Here is a 21,604-nt window from a genome sequence, read left to right as displayed (position 1 = left end):
AGTGGTTCTCAGGGCCGCTCATTTAATTACTCTCATCTGACTGCGAATCGAGGTGGTTTCAGACAAAAAACAAAACTTTATTTAGACTTATTTACCTTAAGATTAAGATGATTAAAGCTTTTTTTGAAATTTTTATTTACCACTAATTTTTTTTTCGATATGAAAATGCATTCCTACTTGATAGCCATGCATGTTTATTGGTGTTGGTGAAAACTTTTGCTGGTGCTTTCCTTTTTGTGGCCACATATCCCATAAAGACACGTTCTGCCAAAAGCATATTCTTTGTCATATCGATATCCTGTATGTGCGTATCTATGTATGCAAGTTTACCTGATCCGCTTCGTAAAACACGTAATCCATCTGCATGTATATATGTATCTTTACCATTGGTTGGCTGTTAAAAGGTTTGTATGCATTTGTCTACGTAGTGCACAAAGTAAGTACATACGACAGTGTAAATTTTGCTGGCTTAAAGATTCTATTCTTGATTGTGCAATGAGGGCAAAGGGGAGAGCACATGAAATGAGAACGCAAATAAATAAAACTGGTTGCAGTCAGGTTTCAGGTCTTTCTCTTCTTTCGTTTCTTTTTCTGTTGGATTATTCGATTCTGGTTCTTTATTAACAAATCTAAAAGCGATGGGGAGAGAGATAAAGAGAGAGCGAGAGAGGGGCAAAAAAAAAATAGAAAGAAAGAGAGAGTGAGAGAAGGAGTAAGAGGTGAAGTGGTTAACAACGTGTCAGGGAGAAAAATTTTCATAAACTAAGATATTGCAGTAAAAGTGGGTTGTTGCAGATTTAATAGCGATTCGTTCTTTTCACTCTGCTGACGCAATCTCACTTTCCAAATAGTGGCCCATAAGAACAATCTGTCTACTGGAGTAAGGTGTGGTCTGCTGTTAGCTGTGTTAAGTAAGCAGTTTTTTTTTTTTTTGGTATCAAGAGTTGTTGGTATGCTCTTGTTTATTTACTTACGTTGCATACATGCGTATTCCTTTTCATGTTGTGGCCGTTCGTGGAATTGTGCAATTTTCTTTTTTATTTCTTTTTTTTTTTTTTTAGTGTGGTTTGCTTTATGCAGTTCATTCCGTTAGATACTGTGGCACTGGGCCATTGTGTATGCGTTCATACTGTTAATGAATTATTCAAGAAAAGGCGCGAAAGTTATCTTTTCCTAAAGAAATTAGGTTATGGGAATACAGCATAACTTAGTCTACGTTTTCGCGTTGCGAAACGGGTGGTATGGCTTATGAATAAATACTAAAATTTTGAAATGACAATCTCGCAATTATGACCGCGATTTTTTTTACTAGTTGCACATTATATACGAGTTATTTTTGAGGATGTTGGCAATGCGAACACTTGAATGAAAATGGAATCGACTGGAGTGCAAACTGGATAAGTAAAGTTTTTCAATTAATTTCCTAAAATAAAATTCATCTTCTGCATGGAAGAATTGATTAGTACTGGCTTGTCAACTAATCCTCCATCAGGATAAGATCATAGCATATTTTATCCGCCCATACTTCCATCACTATCTCTCACCACTATGTTCCTTTTGTTTTTATTCCCTTAGGCAAGAAACTGAAATTTGACGGTTATTATACCAATGAAAACAACCCCGATTCGATAATGCGATAAATGCGGCGGCGGCGCTATCGTAGCTCTGTCTTGTGCATTTTTTCTCTATAACTCATAAGTATCAGTTATCGAAATTCGCTGATGAATAAAGATCAATTAAGACTATTTAAAATTCCAGGACAAAACCGCATATCCTCACAATTCGCTTTTGATGAAAGATATCCGAAAGCCAAATTATCATAAGAAACCGATTCTTCGATACAAGGTGCTATAAGCAAGTGCTTTAAAAATGTATGACTACGGCTGGTGACGGTAAAGAAAGATATTCAACCATTCTTCATGGATGGTTAAACTCAACGAAATAATGAGTCTTTCCAAACGTTAACTACGTTCCAATAAATGGCAGAAGCAACAAATTTCTTGGCGAGTTACTCCACAGAGTCCATGGAGTTTTCTTTCTTTTCACTTACATTTATAGGGTATCTAGTTAGCCTGCAGAAATGTCCAAAATGTTCTTGTACGGGCTGCATTTTCTTATTCGAAACTTCAGGAACTGCTAAAAATACAGGCATGAGTCTATTGGTTCAAGTCACGAAAAACGGTCTTTTCGAGATGGTTCCCTTGAAGGTGGTCCGAGTGTACGCACGCAAAGTGTAATTTTCTTCTTTTAGTTAAAAAAAAGGTGAATTTAATTCTTTCCATATTTTTCGTTCTTTTTTATCTTGTACATGCCCTCGATTCTCAATTTCTTCGATTCATCAAAAAAAAAAAAAAAAATACAAGAAAGGAAAAAAGCAACCTTCAAAAAAAGTTCAAAACCTTAGTTTTCAATAAGAATATAAGCAGTCACCCTTTGCTACTTGATTCAAATGGTCTTGAGACAATTCAACACATTCGTTGCCATTGGTACCACTTTTAGCAGACGTTAAAATTCAATTGTACGTTAAGCACAATTTTTTAGATTAAAATATAGAATCTAGAAACTAATCGCCATTATCATTATGTGAAGCTTATGTTTATTCGGAACAGCATGGCAAAGTATGTATTATCTCTCATAAACCCCAAAAAAGAAATATCCATAAAAATTTATTCAATTTGTTAGCGTGTGTCGAAAACGGTATATGTGTACTGATAACAGTGCATAAAGTGCACGTTTCCGGGATGTGTCAACGATGTCTGCTCAAAAGCTGCTTGACATCAAACGTATTAAGAAAGCCTTTTTTACGGTCTAACATCATTGGCTAAGCAGGCGAAAGATCTTCTTTTGAAAGACTTTATAAAAAAAGCTCTTGTAAATGAGCAGGAACTCAAGATACGTACGTAGTTAGCAGCGTAAGTGCGTGAAATTTTTATGTTAAAAAAAGTCTACATCATAGCATCGCATGGTACTACGATTATGACAACATCAGTTCATAAAAAGTAGATGATTTTAAAAATTGCAACGAGTGGTCAACGCGATTAATTACATTACATTTGTTACATTGTTCATTGTTTTCATTTATTCGCTCGTACTCACATACAGTGCACATATCGATTTTTAATCGTCTACCAGATTATTGTCAAATCGTTGCCGGCGACTTCTCTTTACTGTTTGATCAAAATTATAGTCAAAGTTACAAACGTTCATTTTCTTGTTTCCCTTGAATGTGAAAACAAAGCAAATGCTCTGTTCAAATTACTCTGTTGTCAGTTTTCAAATGCGCACACTCGCACACACAATCACTACTACATATAAATGTTCAAAGTTTAAATGGTGGAAAAATAAACTGAAAACCTTGAAATGCAAACATTTGACTAATTGTTTAGAATTAGTTTTTCTGTTTCTGTGTTTATGTAAATGAGCAAAGAGAAGAAGGAAACAACAAAAAAAGCACAAGCAAGAAAGTCATATTTTCAGTTTACAGCGAAACTTGCGTGCCCACCATTATAACAGAAACAAAAATAGATAAATAAAGAGATAAGATAATGTTACTTGCTTTCAAGTAATGTGACTGAATGCAAACAAAAGTTGAACTAAGGAAATTGGCGTAGCGTTTGAACCCTTTAAACGCTTAATGCTTCACAAAGTAGAACAGTTTTGTGGACGAAAAAACTACTTAAGAAATTGCGTTGAATATTCCCCAGTCATTTGGGGAACTGATAGATAATTGTCGTCTCTGGAAAAAAAATCCATATTATGCTTGGAAAATGCATATTATGCTTGAGCGACGCCTATTAGAATTTCATATCTCTTCGATTACATGTCCACCAGGTGAAATACCTTTATTGTGACGCTATTTTTCTCAATTTTAAAATAATGAAAAACTCCGAATTTAATGTGTTGATTAGACAATGCCTTTTGATGATAAAAAGCGTTGAAAACAATAACTTGCCCGTGGTTTGTGGATTTGAAACGAGGTGGTAAACTGCGAAGAAGAATGGTTTTGCAGCAAAACTGTAAAAGATAGCTGACATCCTAAAGAAATCAAAAGACGTTCTATTCATCATTTCGTACGGAAAAGATATTTCGCAATTAGTCTTTACAGTCTTTGTTGATTGTAGAACAACAGCACCAAGCCACAAGTCAATGAGTGCAATTATAAAATCGCTTGATTTGAAGTTCGATTTGGTGCCCGTAGTGGCAACTGTTATCTGCTTACAAACGTCAAAAGGATGCTTCAGCAAAAATAGTTGGAAACAAACGACGACATCATTGCGGAAACTAACGCATGTCTTGAAAATCTTGATAAATGGTTCTGTATAAAGAGACATCGAATTGTTAGAGATGAGGTGAACTAATTGCATCTTGAAGAAGACTATACTGGTGGCTAACGATGAACTTGACAAAAAAAATATCTTATGTTACTTACTCCCGGGAATTATTGCCTCCACTATTATATACATAGTCGGGTTTTCTAATTTCTTCCTGAGCGTAACGCTGGGCGCACTCATAAGAAGCTATCCGCAAAAAGAGGCCAGAATAGATTCAAAAAAGCCAAAAAATTAAATGGCCTTCACTTTGTGGACATAGATGTATATATCAATTATCTCTTCAAGGATGTATGTGGTCAGATATCGTGAATTTGTCACTTTCTTAGCTCCTTAGTAGATTTTCAAGTATAACTTTGAGTATAAGCCCGCTTGCCTAGCTAACGAACTGTGCGTCAACTTTTATTGTTCTATTTCATTTCGTCCTCACGTAGGTAGACGTGTAAACGTATGTAGCTAAACCGAGTCAAGAATTGATCGTTGTATGCAATATTTTTAAAAATTTATATAAATTGTGATACTAGGTGTTACAGATATCATAAAATATTAATACAACTACCTTGTACCTTAGTAGCATGCATAAAAAATAAGTAAGAAAACTCAGCATAAGACGAGTGCTGAGCAATCTAGATTTTAATCAAATCTGTATCAATATTGCTAAAGATTCTATTGACATCTCAACAGATCTACTATAGTAGGGATAATAATAACAACTAGGTCTTGGATAAGTTTCTGTTAATTTTAAAATTTCCCAGAATTCAAAAACTGAACCAAACCATTTTTACAGTGTCGCTTTGCTGTAGTGGATTAACAATTATGGTAGCCTTTTTCCAATTAGGGATGTATTTACACCAGAAGTTTGCTTCTCTGGACCTTCGACGAATTTCTAACGCAGTCGTGAAATCTGATGGGCTTTATATCAAGTAAGATTTTGAATTAAGATTTATGCCTAAGTCTTTCCTACAATTTTAGAGATAAGCGTCTGATCTGGATCGTTTTAAATATGCTTCAATATGCTTTTTGTGTATCAGTTCGTAATATTACTTACATTATAAATACATATTTGATACATATTTAGTGATCTTCGGTTTCTGACAAACTGAACAACAATTTTATTTTACTCTGGTCTCGTGTGTGAGTATAAAATACAATTACAATTACGTTTCCCTTCCATAGAAAGATCAAAGTGAATAAAGCGTCATTGTCTTTGCATTACTATCAAAAAGAAGCGAAAACGATAAAGTGAAACGAAAACTTTTAAAACGCACACAATCATTATATCTCATATATGTGTGCATATATATATATATATATATATGCATTTATAATAATATTTAAACGCATAAATACGTGAACTATATATATATATATATCTATTTGTTTGCATGAGCTCGTATATTACATACTCACATATATAATAATACTCTCATTATGTACATATATAACGAATGTTAGTTTTGTAAATAATTCTTTGATTTATGTTACGAGCTAAACATTATTTTTTGTGTAATTTTACTGCACGGTTACGCGAGAAAATAAAGAAAGTAAGAAAAAGTTTTGCATATAGAACTAAACTCCTATCTTTCTTAATAGTATTTAAAAAATTTGTTTTTCTTTTTAATTTTGTTTTTGTTTTCAATACATTTTCATAAGAAGTTCATGTATGTGCGAAAGAATAGATATGGATTGAGCCACAAAGAGTCCGATTTCCTGGGAAAACGATTGTGAATGGATCTCAGCTTGTCTGGCCTTAATCTTATTTAGTTTGCGAAATGCTGCTTAATTCATTCGCTACTAGCTCTCTTACCACAGCCCATTTATGCTTCGATTTAAAAGAACGTTTATTTTACTTTTTATGCCTTACCTCATATCTGGGGCAAGTGTTTGCAAGGACATATGCAACACCCAGACGAGGTTAAAATAGACGTACGTTTCAATATACAAATCGGATTAATTTTTTGAATCGATTTAAGCTTGACTGTCCATCTTGTTTTCTTGTGTCCAGTCGACAGGTCGCAAATTTTTGAGATGCTTTGGATGAAGAACGAACGCTATGGAAAGCGTGTGGATCGATGTTTTTTTTGACCACTCCATATTTAAAAATTGCAATTTTCACAATTTTCCGACAAAGCCCGCTGCGTAATAGTATTTTGACATTCTAAATTAGTACAAAGCATTTGATTCGGCCGAGGCAATTTTTTGAACCCATCTCATATATAAATTGAAGTTTTATATGGTAAAAGGAAGTCATTCCAATAGATTCATAATAGTAAATTGACAAAGAAATCAATTTTACCGAATTTCGACCACGAAGGTCTATTTCTGGGTTACCACCGCATATAAGGCTTCTCAGGAAATGTAAATCATCTTATGACCAAAAACCCTTATCTGTAACGTTTTACGTTGAAAGTTTGCTTATGGCAGTAATTTGACATGAAAATTAAGTGAACTAAAGTTGAATCATATGGATTTATTTTTCCAACCCCACTCCATGTAAGATTTCTCATGAAAAGATTTCTTCAGAAAACGGTTTAATTTTTGTTATTTTCTGATCATGGTTGATCTATAGTAGGAACCTAGTATAAAAATTAAGGGTATGCAATTCGGATCACATAGATCAATTTTTTTAACTCCTTTGGATATCGTCAAATATTTACGGGTTTTCTTCAATATTCGGGCTCTCATGGAAAGTACGATTGAGCATGAAAATATGTACTTGTTGGTGTATTATTACCAAACCAAGTGGATAGCAGTACTATAAGAGTTGATGTGGGGTATCTAATGATCGGCCTTGTCCGGCCTCCGATGTTCTTATTGATTTTTCTATTAAAATCATAATTTTTCTGTATAAAAGCTTAAAAGTCATTCCACCGCATTAACGGCAAGCGTCATCGTTTCAGTTTTTGAGTTATTCGATTTTACTTGCCCTTGCAGGTATAAATCGTTCCACAAAAAAAATAAATCGCGCAGTCGATACATTCAAACCCTTCGTTAAGACTTTTACTAATTAAAGCTATATGTTCATCAATCCTGATGCTCGTGTGCTCGTCAATGTTGTGAGTTTTCAAATATTTTCAGAGGACTTTACAAATGTTCTTCCATCGCGAGAACTTAAGTTTCTGTAATGCTCTAACAATCGAACTGGGCGTTTGATAAAAGATTTGGATAATACTTGGATATTTGATTTGATTGATGACTAAAAAACGTTCAAAGAAACTAGAATAAATGTTATGGAAAACTTTATGAAAAAGTTAAGAACATTGTATGAGAAAATATCCTTGAAGCAATTTGCCTGAATTATGTAAGATAACGTTGGCCAAACATCTTCCCCTGGCTAATTTGATGCGATTGGAGAAAATTGTGCAAAGTGACCTAGAGAGGGCAAGAGAGGGAGAGGACCATTACAGCACTGGCCAACTCCAATCCAACAAAATTATGCAAAGCGATGTATGCAGATATATATGTAGACGGGAGGAGAGAAAGAGAGAGAGAGAGAGAGAGAGAGAGAGAGAGAGAGGGAGAGTAAAAGAGATAAAGGCAGAGTGCACCGCTGGCCAATTCACTTCCCGATAATATGTCGTGATGGAATGGGAGAGAGAGAGAGAGAGAGAGAGAGAGTAAGCGAAACAGAGGACAGACAGATAACAGGTATCCTTCAACGAATTCGATAAAACGGTGTGGCAACCAACTCGCGCTCGGATTATGTATAAAATTATGTAGAAAGATAGATGGAAAGAGAGAGGTATAGGGAGCAAGACATTTGCAATTTATTCGTACCCTAAAGCGAATTGCTAGTAAAATTATTACAGCGTCTTTGAGAAATATTATTATCAACGATACCAGTTGCATGCTATTTATTAGTATTAAATTCTTTTTACATGTTTATAAATATATTTCTGTAGATTAGTTTTCAAATAAAATTATAAATTTCCGGCTTGAAATGAATTTCCTATTAAATTAATTAAATGGAAAAATTATCAACTCAGCCAAACGATGACATCAAATTATAAATTGCGTCATTCAATAACTTTAAGTAGAAAAAAACATTGACGATATGGTTACGGAAATCTTTCTTTAGTTTCTCCCCCCGTTTCGCTTTTTTTGCACAGGTAATGTTGAGAAAGAAGCTGAATTAATTAGAAAACACGATAGGCGCTAGAGTTGAATACGCTTGTCGACCAACTTATTTAAGACATTAGAAGGACACATACACAACACATAATAATTTTTTAAGATTCCTTATGAAATGCAAAACTAGCATGAATTCAACTCATAAATCCCTAAAATCCTAAAACATAATAAATGATAAACGGATATATAAACACTTTGTAAAAATTTCGGATGTATTTCAAGGATTTTCTTCTGTTTGCTTTTTATCGTTACATAGGGATAGAATCCCTAAATGCACGTATGTATGTAAAGAGATCATCGAAATTTTAGATTTCTGTTAATTTCTTCTTTCTTTTTCAAAAAAATTTAATACGTTGAGCTATGTAATTCGGATTGATTTTTTGATATTTCCTAAAGATTTTAGAAGACTTTCATGTAACTTTTTTGCGGAACTATCGACTCTAACATATGGAGATTTATTTAATTAAAGTAAAAATATTTAAAACGGCTAAAGCCGAGTATAGTTTTCTTACTCGTTTTTAAAGAAATTTTTTATCGCTAACGTGCACAGCAAAACTCAAGATGCAAAAAAATATATGACAAATAGGAAAATTGGTTGACTTTTCAGGATTCCCTAAGCAATTCTATCGAAAAATTAAAAGATTTACTGATTGAGATGCACGTACAAAAATTTTTCATAGGTTCTAGGAGATTTGACTAGTATGAAATTATAAGTAAAGGTAATCATCTCTGCCTCTATACATCTCAGCCTTCATTATCCTTAGCGGGCTCCCATATACATATATATATATATATATATATATATATATATATAAGCTTTGAAGGCCTGCAGTTCTTATCCTTTTTTTCTTTCTACCCCTTCAGTTGGGAAGAACAACAAATAAAGAAAATGAGAATATACCGTTCAAGAGTTCACAAGTTGCAGCCATTGTTGAGCAGAAAAAATTTCTTATGAAATTTATTTGTATCGCTTTCTAATTCTTCAGACTACATTCTTGTTAACCATGTTTTAGCCATGCTGCTGCTCTATCGATCCCTAAGCGCGGCTAATTGGCCATTTCACAACATGTTTGCCTTCATGTCCTTCTAGTTCCTAATTCCATTTCAATTCTTTTTCCCTTGCTTTGCTCCTTTTTTCTTCTGCTCTATTTACCCATCTCTCAATACGTCTGTTTCTATAGGTTAGTTCACAGCACGATTGATCCCAGTTATGCTAAATTAACTTGCATTGAATCTCTAGTCTTAACAAAGTTCACATACAAGCATTAAAACAATTTGAATAGATAATAAAGCATGTACGCAATCATCAATAATTGAAATGAAAGCTCTCGAGAGCCAAAAAGCACATTACAGGAATCCCTGGAAATTTGAAAGATAAACACCAGAGAATGTCGACAACAGTAGCTCTTCAGCTATTATTAATCTCAAGAAGTCATTTAAAATTATTCTATATGTATTCATATATGTATGTTTTGTAAACGTGTGTAAATGAATGATTTGAAATTTCTTTGCATTCTTACTTATAATACCTATGAAATATATTTTAGGTCCGATTATATATGTGCACGTTTATCTCTTTTCTTTTTTTTTCATTTCATTCATCGTTCATTTTCTGTTATCTCTCTTCGTCGCTTTCTTTGTTCCCTGTATTTCCAATTTACAAAATACCTCTTACCTCTTACCACGTAATTTTTCGATTTCAATGCGCAACTCTTAAGGGTGGGGGCATTTCTGACCCAAAAACTGCAATCCACGCTTACACTTATCATGTTACGACGTTAAAGTCCTATTAGCACGCGTGCTATAAATACAATTATGCATAGATACATAAATGTATATAAAGCGTATGATTAATGACTACAATAAAATTCATATTGTGAAAGATTTTTTCTTTTATAGGGCTAAGCTTCATACACAGATAGCGTTGTTTATTGTATTGTGTTGCAATTGTTTTAATAGCCCGTACTCAGTCAATTTATTTAAGGTGAGAATAAAAACTTCGTGGCGTCTTTTTAATAAAAATGCAAACATATTTCTCTTACATATAGATATATTTTAAACGAAGTTTGTTAAACCAAAATATGCCATATTGATCGACAAGTTATTGCCATTTTTCTCATAATGCCAATATTGCACCACTATAGCACTTTTGAGAGAAATGCTGAACTAAGTGACTTCAGCAGATCATTTTTAAAACTAACTTTGAATCATTAAGAGAGGTGGTAAAGAGAGCAAAACAAATCATGGTGGGAACGGCCAAGATCCATCCCATCTGATGAATGCATCAAAGCTCCTTGGTAGGCTCTACCAATTTTTCCCCGCTCATTAAAACTGTATGCGGTTTAGCTTGATGAACGTAGCAAATATTTCCACAAGCCTGTGATGCAATGTCAACCTTATAGAAGTGATACAGGAAAATATAGCGAGCTTTTCAGGAATTTTGGATCATTTCCAAAACACGTCGGGGTAAACAATGATCGCAATGTTTTGTTTTAATTAGCTATGAATTAACACCTTCTAAATATTATCGAACTAACATGATTCTAAAGCCTGTAGGGAAAAATTCCATGATATTTTTTCGTTACTTATTGGTTTAGATCGATGCAAAATGACTTGTGGAAGCGCGAAAAGGGGTCGATAATTGCACCGCTGCCAAACCAATACCGTTTTTTCGGCACAGTGTCGCCATGTGGCCAGAAAGATCGGAAAAAGTTGTAGGAAATAATGGAAAATGTTTGGTTTGTTATATATTTTACCAATTGAGCAATATACATGCAAGCGCCTAACATAACTTTAGGGTAATTGGAAAGTTTACGGGTTGAAAACTACAAATGATTTTATTTTCTAGTACAATATCATTGGCGTTTGGCATGTTCTTTGACATTTAGCGCCTAGGATCTACGGATCCCCTCTTCACAGCATAGCACTTTAACACTGTATGGTTTATAAGGACACCTCTGTAAATCGAGGCATTTGCTCCCTGAAGAACTTTTTCTCACTAAGGACAATCTTCTTTCACGAACTTTTTCATATTCATTTCTTATTCCGTAAAATTTAAGTGATACTTTATTGTTATTATATTTTGTCATCAATCTGAAGATAGAGACTTTTGCAAGATAAGGAGTTAAGGGCATTTCTCTCACTTTGTTTCGTCGATTTTCGTGGCTTTGACTATTGCAAAGCTCAATAACTTATATCGCTCCCACACTCGTTCCCTCGTTGCAATGGTCCAAGTTCTCAGCGGTGATGAGGCAAGTTTCCCATTTGCTATGAAATCGTTTTAAGTAATTGTTTCGTAAGCACTCTTAAATTTGAATTGTACATATTTGTATAAGTTTAGGAAGCCTGGTTCCTTCGTCAAACGATAAAAAAAACCCTTTAGTCATGACTTTAACAGTTATAAGTTCAGTTAAAGAGGAAATAATGGTTTCTGCTTGTATTGGGCCAGCCAGAAGAAATCCTCGATGCGGATAGACACGACGATGGACACCGAAAATTAGGGTGATTTAGTAAGGAGGACTCTTTTCAGAGCAAAGATCATCATGCACGCTTACACAGCAGTTTACTCGTCCACCAACAACAGGGGGAACAGTTTTTGCAAAAGATGCCTTCGCTTTCCCTTTAACTGCTTTTTCCTGTTTTTTTTTTTTTTTTGTACATCCTAAATTTCAAATCAACTCTAAACAATCCAAAAGAGTTCTTATGTATTTTGAAATTGTTAAAAACTATGTAAAATTGCGTCATTGTTCTGCGCACTTTTCAATTAACCCAACATTTTGTTCCTATACATTTACACGCTATTGTTCAATTTGAACTAAAACAAGTTTTTGGAAAGAACTAAACTAAAAAAACAGTCACGAAGTTGCGACTACCACACAGTTACACATACGCTGTTAAAACATCTGACACCTTCTCACACCTTTTCAGAATATTTTTTTTATGTTTATGGATGCTAGTATGTAAAATGTGTTAACATGTTACTTGTAGTATATTTTTGTATCAAGTTCTTAGTAAAATGAAATGTAATAAATTAGTTAAGAGGCATGAGCTTAGGACAAGAATCATAGGGTATCCCAAATATTTCGCCCATGACAAGAGTGAAAGCAATAAAACTTGCATATTTATTTATAAATTATATGTTGTATTATACAACTATATATACATTCTTTCTGCTCTATAGGGCATGCAATAGAAGGAATCTAGTTTTGTTATATACCTACATCTAGTTTTGTTATATTACCTCTAGGTAATGGGTACGACGTGATTCGCATCAATGCAAAGTCAGCTCTGTCATTTAACGTTTTTTTTTGTTGTTTTACTTAGTCAATTGGAAAATTTCTTTGTTAATATGATTCACAGACAGTGCAAGGAGACATCAGTTTCCATATATATACGTATATTGATGTATAAATGCATATATGTAAATATATGGAAGTATATGAGTATATTTATGTATACCTTTCCACGACTTCACTTTCAAACTATTTACTTTCAAACCATATTAGCGTTTTCACTTTTACACGGTTTTATTTTTAAATGATTTTATTTCTACGCTCTTCTACATTTTCCTCTATCTCAATTTTAGACTATTTCGTATATATATGCTTTTACTTTTACGCGATTTTACTTTTGCCCGTTTTTATTTCTAGACGACTTTGTTTCTACGCTTTTCTACATTTTCAATTACACCTAATTCTCTTGTTGTACGAGAGGTACATACGAACATTGGTGTAAAACAAAAAAGATTTTTTCCAGACCTAAAAAAGCAACTAAACAGTACAATCAACAATATTAAAAAATTCTTATTAGAATCCGCTTATTATTATTATTATTATTATTATTATTATAAATTTATCCAGAGAATAAATTCTAAGACTAAAGTCTTAAAGCACTAGCATCTAGGGCTTTCGGCTTTTATTAAAAACTCTACCGCACTTGCGATTTGAACCCGCAACCATTGAGTTGCTAGTCGAGACACTTACCTACTCGGCCACTCAGGCAGATAGAATCCATCTAAGAATTTATTTCGTGCTTATGCATTTTAATTCATTAAATATATCATCAAAAATAAATTATACTTTGAAAAACCGTACTAAATTGCGTACAAATGCTTTACGCCTTCAGTCCATACATAGATCAGGTAGAATATTGATAATCGTGTTAAAACAACAACAACAGAATCATTTGTTCTTTTCAACTCGTATTAAATGAAATTTCGTGCAAAAAAAAAGCATGTAAAAAATTAAATAGGCATATTCTACTTCTAACCAATTTTTATATATACAACACCACTTTTACGCGACTTCAGTTTTATACGGTTTGCTTTTAAATAGTTTTATTTCTAAATTTTTTTACACTTTCTTTGATTTCGTCTTCATACGATTTACGCTTTTATGCGATTTCACTTTTACACGATTTTAGTGTTATGTATGATTATTACCTCTATATTAGTAGCACTTTAGTTGGGTACCATACTCGAAGTCAGACAAAAAATATTTGACAAGAATTCTACAGAACCGATGCAGAACTAGCAGAATATCTAACTTGGCTTTGCTTACCAAAACATATAATTTCGTTCTTTAATTTAAAATATAAAAATTAAAAATGAAGAAAAACACCAAGTCCTGTTTTGCTTAATAAAAAACACAGGGAACCCTTTTAGTAAAACTCAAATAAAAAAAGTGGACCACAATGAAATAAGCTCTTCAAAATCGTTAAATACCTTTGCAATTATATCAGAAAATTACGCTAAATGAGTAATAGTGGTAACGGAATTATTTGATGAAGCGACATATGGTTGGAAAGATAACATGATCATGCCGATATAATGAATTCATGATAGGTTATAGATCACAAAATTGGTCGCTGCTGACGTGCAATCATTTAGAACCCATGCGAAGAGGAAAATAAAAAAAAAAAAAAAAAACTATGGATAATGCGACTAAACTAAATCAAAGGTTTGATGAGAATTAAAATATGATTTTGTTCTTTGAATTGATTTGTTCATGAACTTAATACTGCTAAAACTAAAGTATTTATTATATAGAATAATCTAACATGAACTGTCTCGGCTTCGGAAATAAAATCAGAAAGAGAAATGCCGAGAACAAATGCGAACGTTCGTAGTAAATATAACATTTGCATATAAGATCATCAACAATTTCCAAAAAAAAAAAAGCCTTAACAAAAATTTGCAAACCTTTGATGTTTGATCAAACACACAGAATAAATCGATTATCATTTCAATTTATAGATTATTATTTTTACAAATAACGTTCAATATTGGAATGACCGTTTTTGTCTATGAAGCGAAAACGTGGCATCACTCCCATATGCCACACATTGTCAACATATGTTATATAGAGAATTGTACTACGAATATAAAGTGCAACGAGAATAGCACTTACATGAGCAGAGACGGCCATCAAACAGTTTATCTATGCTGCTTTATGCATATTATTATGTGTGAAACGTGGGCGCATCAAATGCATTTATTAATTACATGTGACCTGCCTGCCACATTGCTCAGATAAATAATTAGTTATTTCTTATAGATAATAAGTAAAAACACTATGATCGGACACGACCCACCATTAAATGCCTCAACATAACACAACAACAATCACTTCACTTAATACATTATTATATTGAAAGTGGTCGAAAAAATGGTCCAGCTCGAACCATTTTAAATTGTGTTCCGCCTTGGGCCAAATTTCTTCAAAATATCTCGAAAATTACAATCCGATAATTAAGCGGGCGGACTGGTGGGTTTATCGCAAATCCTTTTCGATGCTGTGTACATCCACACACACTTAAGATACCCTTGTGCCACAAATTTTGTAGGGTATAAAACCATTTAAAATATATGCGACGATGCTTATAGAAATATGAACCGATAATTTTCCGTTGAGATCAAGACCTTATACATAATGAAAAAAAAAAATAAAAAATACCTACACAGACATATACATACATATACACCATATATACATAAAAAAAGCAAGCATAACTTCTGGGCGCTTTGCAACAAAATTCAATATATTGCTTAAATATTAAAAAATTATGTAAATGCCGCTTTGTCAAACCATCTCTAAAACTGATATATATATATAAAATATAAGCATATATGATATAAGCAATTTTTTTGTTGTTATGCTGATGGACATTTTGAAGAATCATTTTTCAACAAAAATGTCTTTAAAGTTTCAGTTATGAGCATATGTTTTTTTTATTGTAATAAATTTTCCATTACCTTTTCCTATTAGCCCATAAGCCTAGCACCATTACACTGCCTCACAGTCTTCTCTTGCCTCGACGGGTTTCTATTCGAAATTGCCTCCCTCAAAGACAGAATCGCACGTTGGGAATTACCGGAGAAGACGGCAAACGGAAAACGACACCTTTCACATTTCTCTTTGCCTTATATTTATTCAATGCTGTTGATTTCCACATGCAACAATTTTAATATATATTTTTAATAATCAAGGGAAGACTGGAGAATTTGGAATTACCGTTAACCTTAAGTGAAGCTTTCTTCAAACGTACATGACAAAGCAAAGATAATTCATCACTCAAGGACCTACGCTGTCATTTTCTTTCTTCAAACAATTTTCGCAAAATGGTTTCGAATTGTTTCGAATCATATTCGAATAATATTTAAATCATATTTAATAGTTTATCACCAATATACGGTTGTCGTGATGAAGCTACGCTAATGTGTGTTTCCCTGGAAAGACTTTTAAATGAAAATAAATACTTCCCAAAGGCCTACGTTAATATATTAGAGGGCCAACAAGTCTAAAAACAAAAAATTAAGCTACACGTTCCTAGCAGAAGCTTACATAGCCCAAGCAGTCTATTTGAAGCGCTTTGGAAAAAGGAAGGAGAATATTTTTTCTGATAGTGATTTTTTTCCACCTATTCTAAAAGGTTCGAAACGTCTACTAGGTCAGTAAAAAAGAATAATTTTTTTCTGAAAAATTTACAATGTTCGCGGTATTCCTTAAGAATCTAAGGAGTAAGGAATAAATGAGAAAATAATTATGACTAAGTAAGAAGGAAAGAAAAAACGTTATCAAGTCTTGCTTTCCAACTTAAACTTTTAAAAAGAAATAGTTACATTAATAGTTTGACAGACGGACGCAACCGACTCAAACTACTTAAGTAAGCCGTTATAGAAGCATGAATAAACGCTATAAACATTTAATGAACTCAAGCTGTAAAGCCATTTGCTTACGGAAAATATATGCCTTATGGTTCTTGAGAAGTTTTCAGAAACTGTTTATTATTGTTTCATTTTAATTAGTTAAAAGAAATTACATGATATCATTGATTAGAAATGTTTCCCACAAATATACTTCGCATTTATTGACTCATATGCATTTGTAAAAGCAATACAAACCAACAAGACGAATGTAAATTTTGCAGTCATATTGTCAAGTTTAGCCCATCAACTGCTTTGTTGTTTTATATACTATACATTATGTAACTTACACTTTAGGAGGTGTACATAAGCTCTAAGAAAAATTTACATGAAATCAGGTGCCAGATCGCCACATTTACGTGACCCCAATAATTTAGTTCATTTATAATACAATAAATTTTTATATTCGATGACTACAAATAATAATTTATAGCTAAAAGCGGATTTTGAAAAATTTTTGTTAAATTTTTTATGGCCTCCGCCGCGGAATGGAAATGTAATCATTTCATCAAAACATTTGCGATACCCGAGAGGAAGCTTCAAAAACTATATAGAGCATATTTATTCTTGATTTCAATCGGTTTAAGAAAAGTCTGTTTGTCTGTCTGCCCGTCCATTTGTAGTAAATATTTTCCTGGACGAAAAAATGCTTTAAATTTGAGAAAACACTTAGAAGCTACTACACAAATATTGATATTAACAATGAACCATATCGGTTAAAGGACACACGACTACATTAGAAGCTGTTTTCAGAAGCAAAAAACTTGCCCTTTTTTACTCATTTACTTACTTATGTATATCCTAAAGTAGATATAGCAAAAACGATTTTCACAGATTCTATAGTAAAAAAAAATTGGCCCCGCCTACCCAATAGCATAGAGTTTGGAATATTCTTATTTTTGTTTTTAAGGATAAATTGGTCACAACTGGATGTAACTTCTTTACTTATTAAACATTGTCAAGGTTTTATAAATAGTGTACAATTTAATGGCATTAAAGGCAAAATGGCAAAAATCACATGAACGCGACTAATACCCAATTAGTTTATTATATATTATAACCCAAAAATTCCTAAGAAAAAGTAAAATAGATAATTGCAATACTTGGATGTGCTTGGTCAGCTTTAGTAAGTTTTTCAACTTTTCTTCGTTTCAATTAGTTAAGATGAAATTGGAAATGTTTATCGTATTCACGTAACGCATAAATTTTACAAAAATTCGAAAAAACGATAGTAAGAAAAGAAATTATTTTCTCCTATAACTAGTGGCCGTCACAAACCCAAAACATATCCTTTACTGCAACAATTTTTTTTTTGCCTGGAAACAAGACGTGACTATGCAGACAGCTCATCGTGGTCTTGTTGTGTTGTGTTGATTCTTTAATATGTTTCAAACTTTCCTCGTATAATTTTCCTTAATTTTTTTAACTCACTGTCTCTTTTGCTGACTTTCAATCCACTCTTTGTGCAAAAATCTGAATTATTGGATACCGTAGAGCAAACAGGACAGTTATCTAATCCATGTGCCTGTTGTGCTGCAGGCGTTTTGTTTCAAGCTAATTGATAATGGCGCAAGAACTGAGCAATGAACAGAGCATGTGCTTCCGTTCCTATCATAATTGTTGGTACCTAAAAGGGTTATCTGGTAAATATTTCATTTTCATAGTTTTTATTTTTTTCCTTTTCTCGTAACAGTTCACTATTAGTGAGGTGTAATGATAGGCAAAAATTTCACAATAACTTTGCGGCTGAACCATTAAAAATAGAGATAGATGGATTCACAATATTTGTTTTCCTTTTTGGTTGCTTTCTCCCGTATTCTAAAAAAAACTGCGGCCAATACAACGAAGTTGTATTCACAAGGCAGAAAAAAAAATGAATGTTGAAATGTTAATTTCTTTCGTAACCAGTTCGATATTTTCTGCGCTTTTTTAATATATGTTTGATTTCCTTGGCATTCCCCGCTTATTTCTCCACACTTGTCTATCCCAGGCAGCTGGTTCGCTATACCCATCGCAGAAGGTATACTATGTTTGTGTCAAGAAAAATTGAAAAATCGGCTCAGTCATTACTGTTTATTTATTATCAAGTTGACACTTTTCAAGTTGAAAACTTTGCAAGATTTTCTTATATTTTCTTATATAATTATACAGATAGGAGGTATTCATTTCAAAAGTGGTACGATACAAAGCGTTTGGGCCAAAATTGCCATAAGTTGAACACGCGAAAAGAGGACGGACAGACAAATTTAAGTCGGTCCACTTAATACAGCTCATTTTCTGCTTTCATCATAAGGCATCGAAAATTTAAACTTGTTCCCATATAAAGGCTTCCTGTTTGAGGAAACCCTTGCCTAAAAAAGTGCAGCCAAGAAAAAACTTATATTCGAAATTAAACCTCGTGGTCACAAAAAGATTGTTGCTGTAGAAAGCTTCCTATAGGAGGGTGTTCATAAACGTAGTCCTATTGGATCCAAGTTTTCTACATTTTTTTGAATCAGTAAAGATGCTAATTTTCAATAATTTTTGTCGAGAAATATCGAAAACTCCAACATTGTTTCTTATAAGCACTCTTTAAAAATCGAGCGTTAGATGCCGGGCGAATACGAACCAGATCTAATCCATTTTCAATAGCCTTTGGTGAAGCATTCGAACATACTAAATTTCATTGGAAAAACTCGAAAATTGTGATAGATAAACAGGCAGATTGGCAGACATGTTTAAAGAGATTCACAAAAGGATCGCGAGTCTACGAATGATTGAATGTCGGAATGTCATGAAATTTTCATGTATTTCACTTGAAGGTTGGTACTGTCTAAAAATCACGCGTCATACGTCAATAGTCATCTCACATCTGTATGCCATTCTATGAACGTATGAACGTGCGATAAGTTATTTGGGACTACCACGTAGCCAAGTTTAATTTTCCTGTAATTCTATATACAAAGTGCTACACTTAAACTATTAGCAATATTCATAGCTATTATTTCTCCATTCTACAACACTAGAAATTGTTGTACGAAAGCTCGGATAAACTTAAATAAATGAAAAAATAGCAATAAATTAAAGAATAAATTTGCAAAAACATGCATATAAAGTCCGCGATAGCTCGCGTTAATAATTATATAATTATTTGAACGGCACTTCTTTAGACTTTCGCCGTTGATAATAGATTCCTCTTTTGTCAAAGCGATTCAATCTCGCAATCGTTATAGGCGGTACACTTGGATCTTCCCCCAAATTTCCGTGTGCACATATCTGTAGAAATAATTTATATACATCTTATATAGAAAGTCCACGCGCAGTATTCCTAGGCAAAAAATGCTTCTTTCATTTTTACACTTGGATTTATTTCAATTCTTTTTTTCTTCCATAGTACTAAATTGTGTTACAAGTGATAAAGAAGTGTGACTATTACGTCGGCACGCCCGCGTTTAGTGAGATAGAACACACTATAATTACAATTGGCGAGTGGACGCAACTATACTTAGTGCTCGCTTAGTGTTATATTGTTCACAATTTCAAATGATAGTGTTAACGTGAGTTAAAAAGAAATACACTAACTCCAAGACTTTATATAGCATGTTTTGGACAACCGATTTAGATCAAATATGCACCGTTTTGTTTTACAATTTGTTGCCATTTTAAAGGCAACTTCGACGAAAAACTCTCGAAATCGATTTTCACAACCTTCCGTTGGCGCTAATTTCTTAACATTAAGGAAGTTTTGCAATGCAAGAAAAACATGGCAATCGCCGTCCATTCCGTTTGGCCGAAGCTTCGCAAAGGAAAATTCAATCTGTCACCTTTTCCTTTGTTAATTGGTATGGCACCTAAACACCAAGGCTCTTTTTTAAGCCAGCTTTTTGCAAATGGCTTAAATCTGTGTGTAGGCGATGTTACGAATATTAATATGCCGGCAAGCTGCGATGATTCCTGTGATTTTAACGAAATTCTCGACGACGCGCCTGCCTGCACGAAGTGCATCTTTAACATCAAAAATGCCTGAACGAAATCGACGAAAACGAAATTTCATGTGGTGGGCTGTTACAGTATCTAGACCATACACACCATTAACAATGTCGGACGTCTGATTTGCAATTTCACTTTTATCAAAGAAAAACTAGAAATGTGGCGAATTTTTTCTTTGTTGACTTCCATTCTTAACACCCTGTGACTCACAACTGAATCTACCAAAAAAAAAAACAGCAAAAGATTTTTTTTAGTGCGAACGAAATATTAGCGGATTTCTTTCTCTCCAACCTAAGATTAATTGATTTGATTTAGGGCGAATATAACATCACTCTTGTTTTATTAAGAATTCATAGAAATGAAAATTTATAACGAAATCATTGAACAGTCAGATCAACGAGTTTCATATACGCCTACAATTAACAAAAAAATGAGATCTAATAATAATATGTTTGCGATCTCTCTAGACGGTGTGAGATGAGCTATAAAAATAAACCAAGTTTTGAAAACGATAAAAATATGTTTAATTCAAGGTCGTGAGTGACTATCTACAATTTGACTTGACGAAACTGGTAGGCAGGCAAAGCTTTTTCTAGTCGCCTTAATGAGTAATAAAAAAAATGACTTCAATAGAAACTAAAAATGATTTTTTTGTCTTAATTTTATTCATATAATAGTGTTGTCTCGATATAAAAATGACTTTTACTTGTAGCGAGTAAAGAATAGTGAAAAATAATAATTTAACTACCTATATGCAAGCTTTTAAGCGTTAATATTGTGTGATTATAATTCTTGAATGTTTTAATTATAGTTGATTCATTCTAAATATAATCAATAATAAATTCAAAAACTTTGAATTAAGAAACATTTCTATAGCTATTTATTTCTATAGATATTCGTGTACACAAAAACATGTGTTTGTAGATATTTTTATATATATTATATATATATATATATATATATATATTACATA

The 21,604-nt window shown here is 33.1% G+C and overlaps 1 protein-coding gene and 1 long non-coding RNA gene across 5 annotated transcripts in view; one reads left to right on the top strand and one right to left on the bottom strand.

Moving 5' to 3' along the window:
* LOC119640910 overlaps window positions 1–21,604 on the bottom strand; it is a 45,694-nt gene that overhangs the window by 6,344 nt on the left and 17,746 nt on the right. The window contains exon 1 of one of the 4 annotated variants that reach the window (XM_038039249.1): window positions 3,097–3,525. The exons of 2 other annotated variants lie outside the window; for them this stretch is intronic. The gene's annotated coding sequence lies outside the window, so the exon portion shown is untranslated. Of the gene's footprint in view, window positions 1–2,900; window positions 2,981–3,096; window positions 3,526–21,604 lie in introns of those variants that run through there. One more of the 4 variants, XM_038039250.1, reaches the window with a different exon arrangement.
* On the top strand, window positions 1,237–2,720 carry LOC119640911. Its single transcript, XR_005247768.1, has 3 exons — window positions 1,237–1,698; window positions 1,759–2,618; window positions 2,683–2,720. It is a non-coding gene; the product is annotated as an uncharacterized LOC119640911 (long non-coding RNA).

This window comes from Glossina fuscipes, unplaced genomic scaffold (genome assembly GCF_014805625.2).
Source record: "Glossina fuscipes isolate IAEA_lab_2018 unplaced genomic scaffold, Yale_Gfus_2 133, whole genome shotgun sequence".
Taxonomy (NCBI): Eukaryota; Metazoa; Arthropoda; class Insecta; order Diptera; family Glossinidae; genus Glossina; species Glossina fuscipes.
Note: the sequence above shows the minus strand (reverse complement) of the source record. Positions and strands in the feature narration are given on the sequence as shown.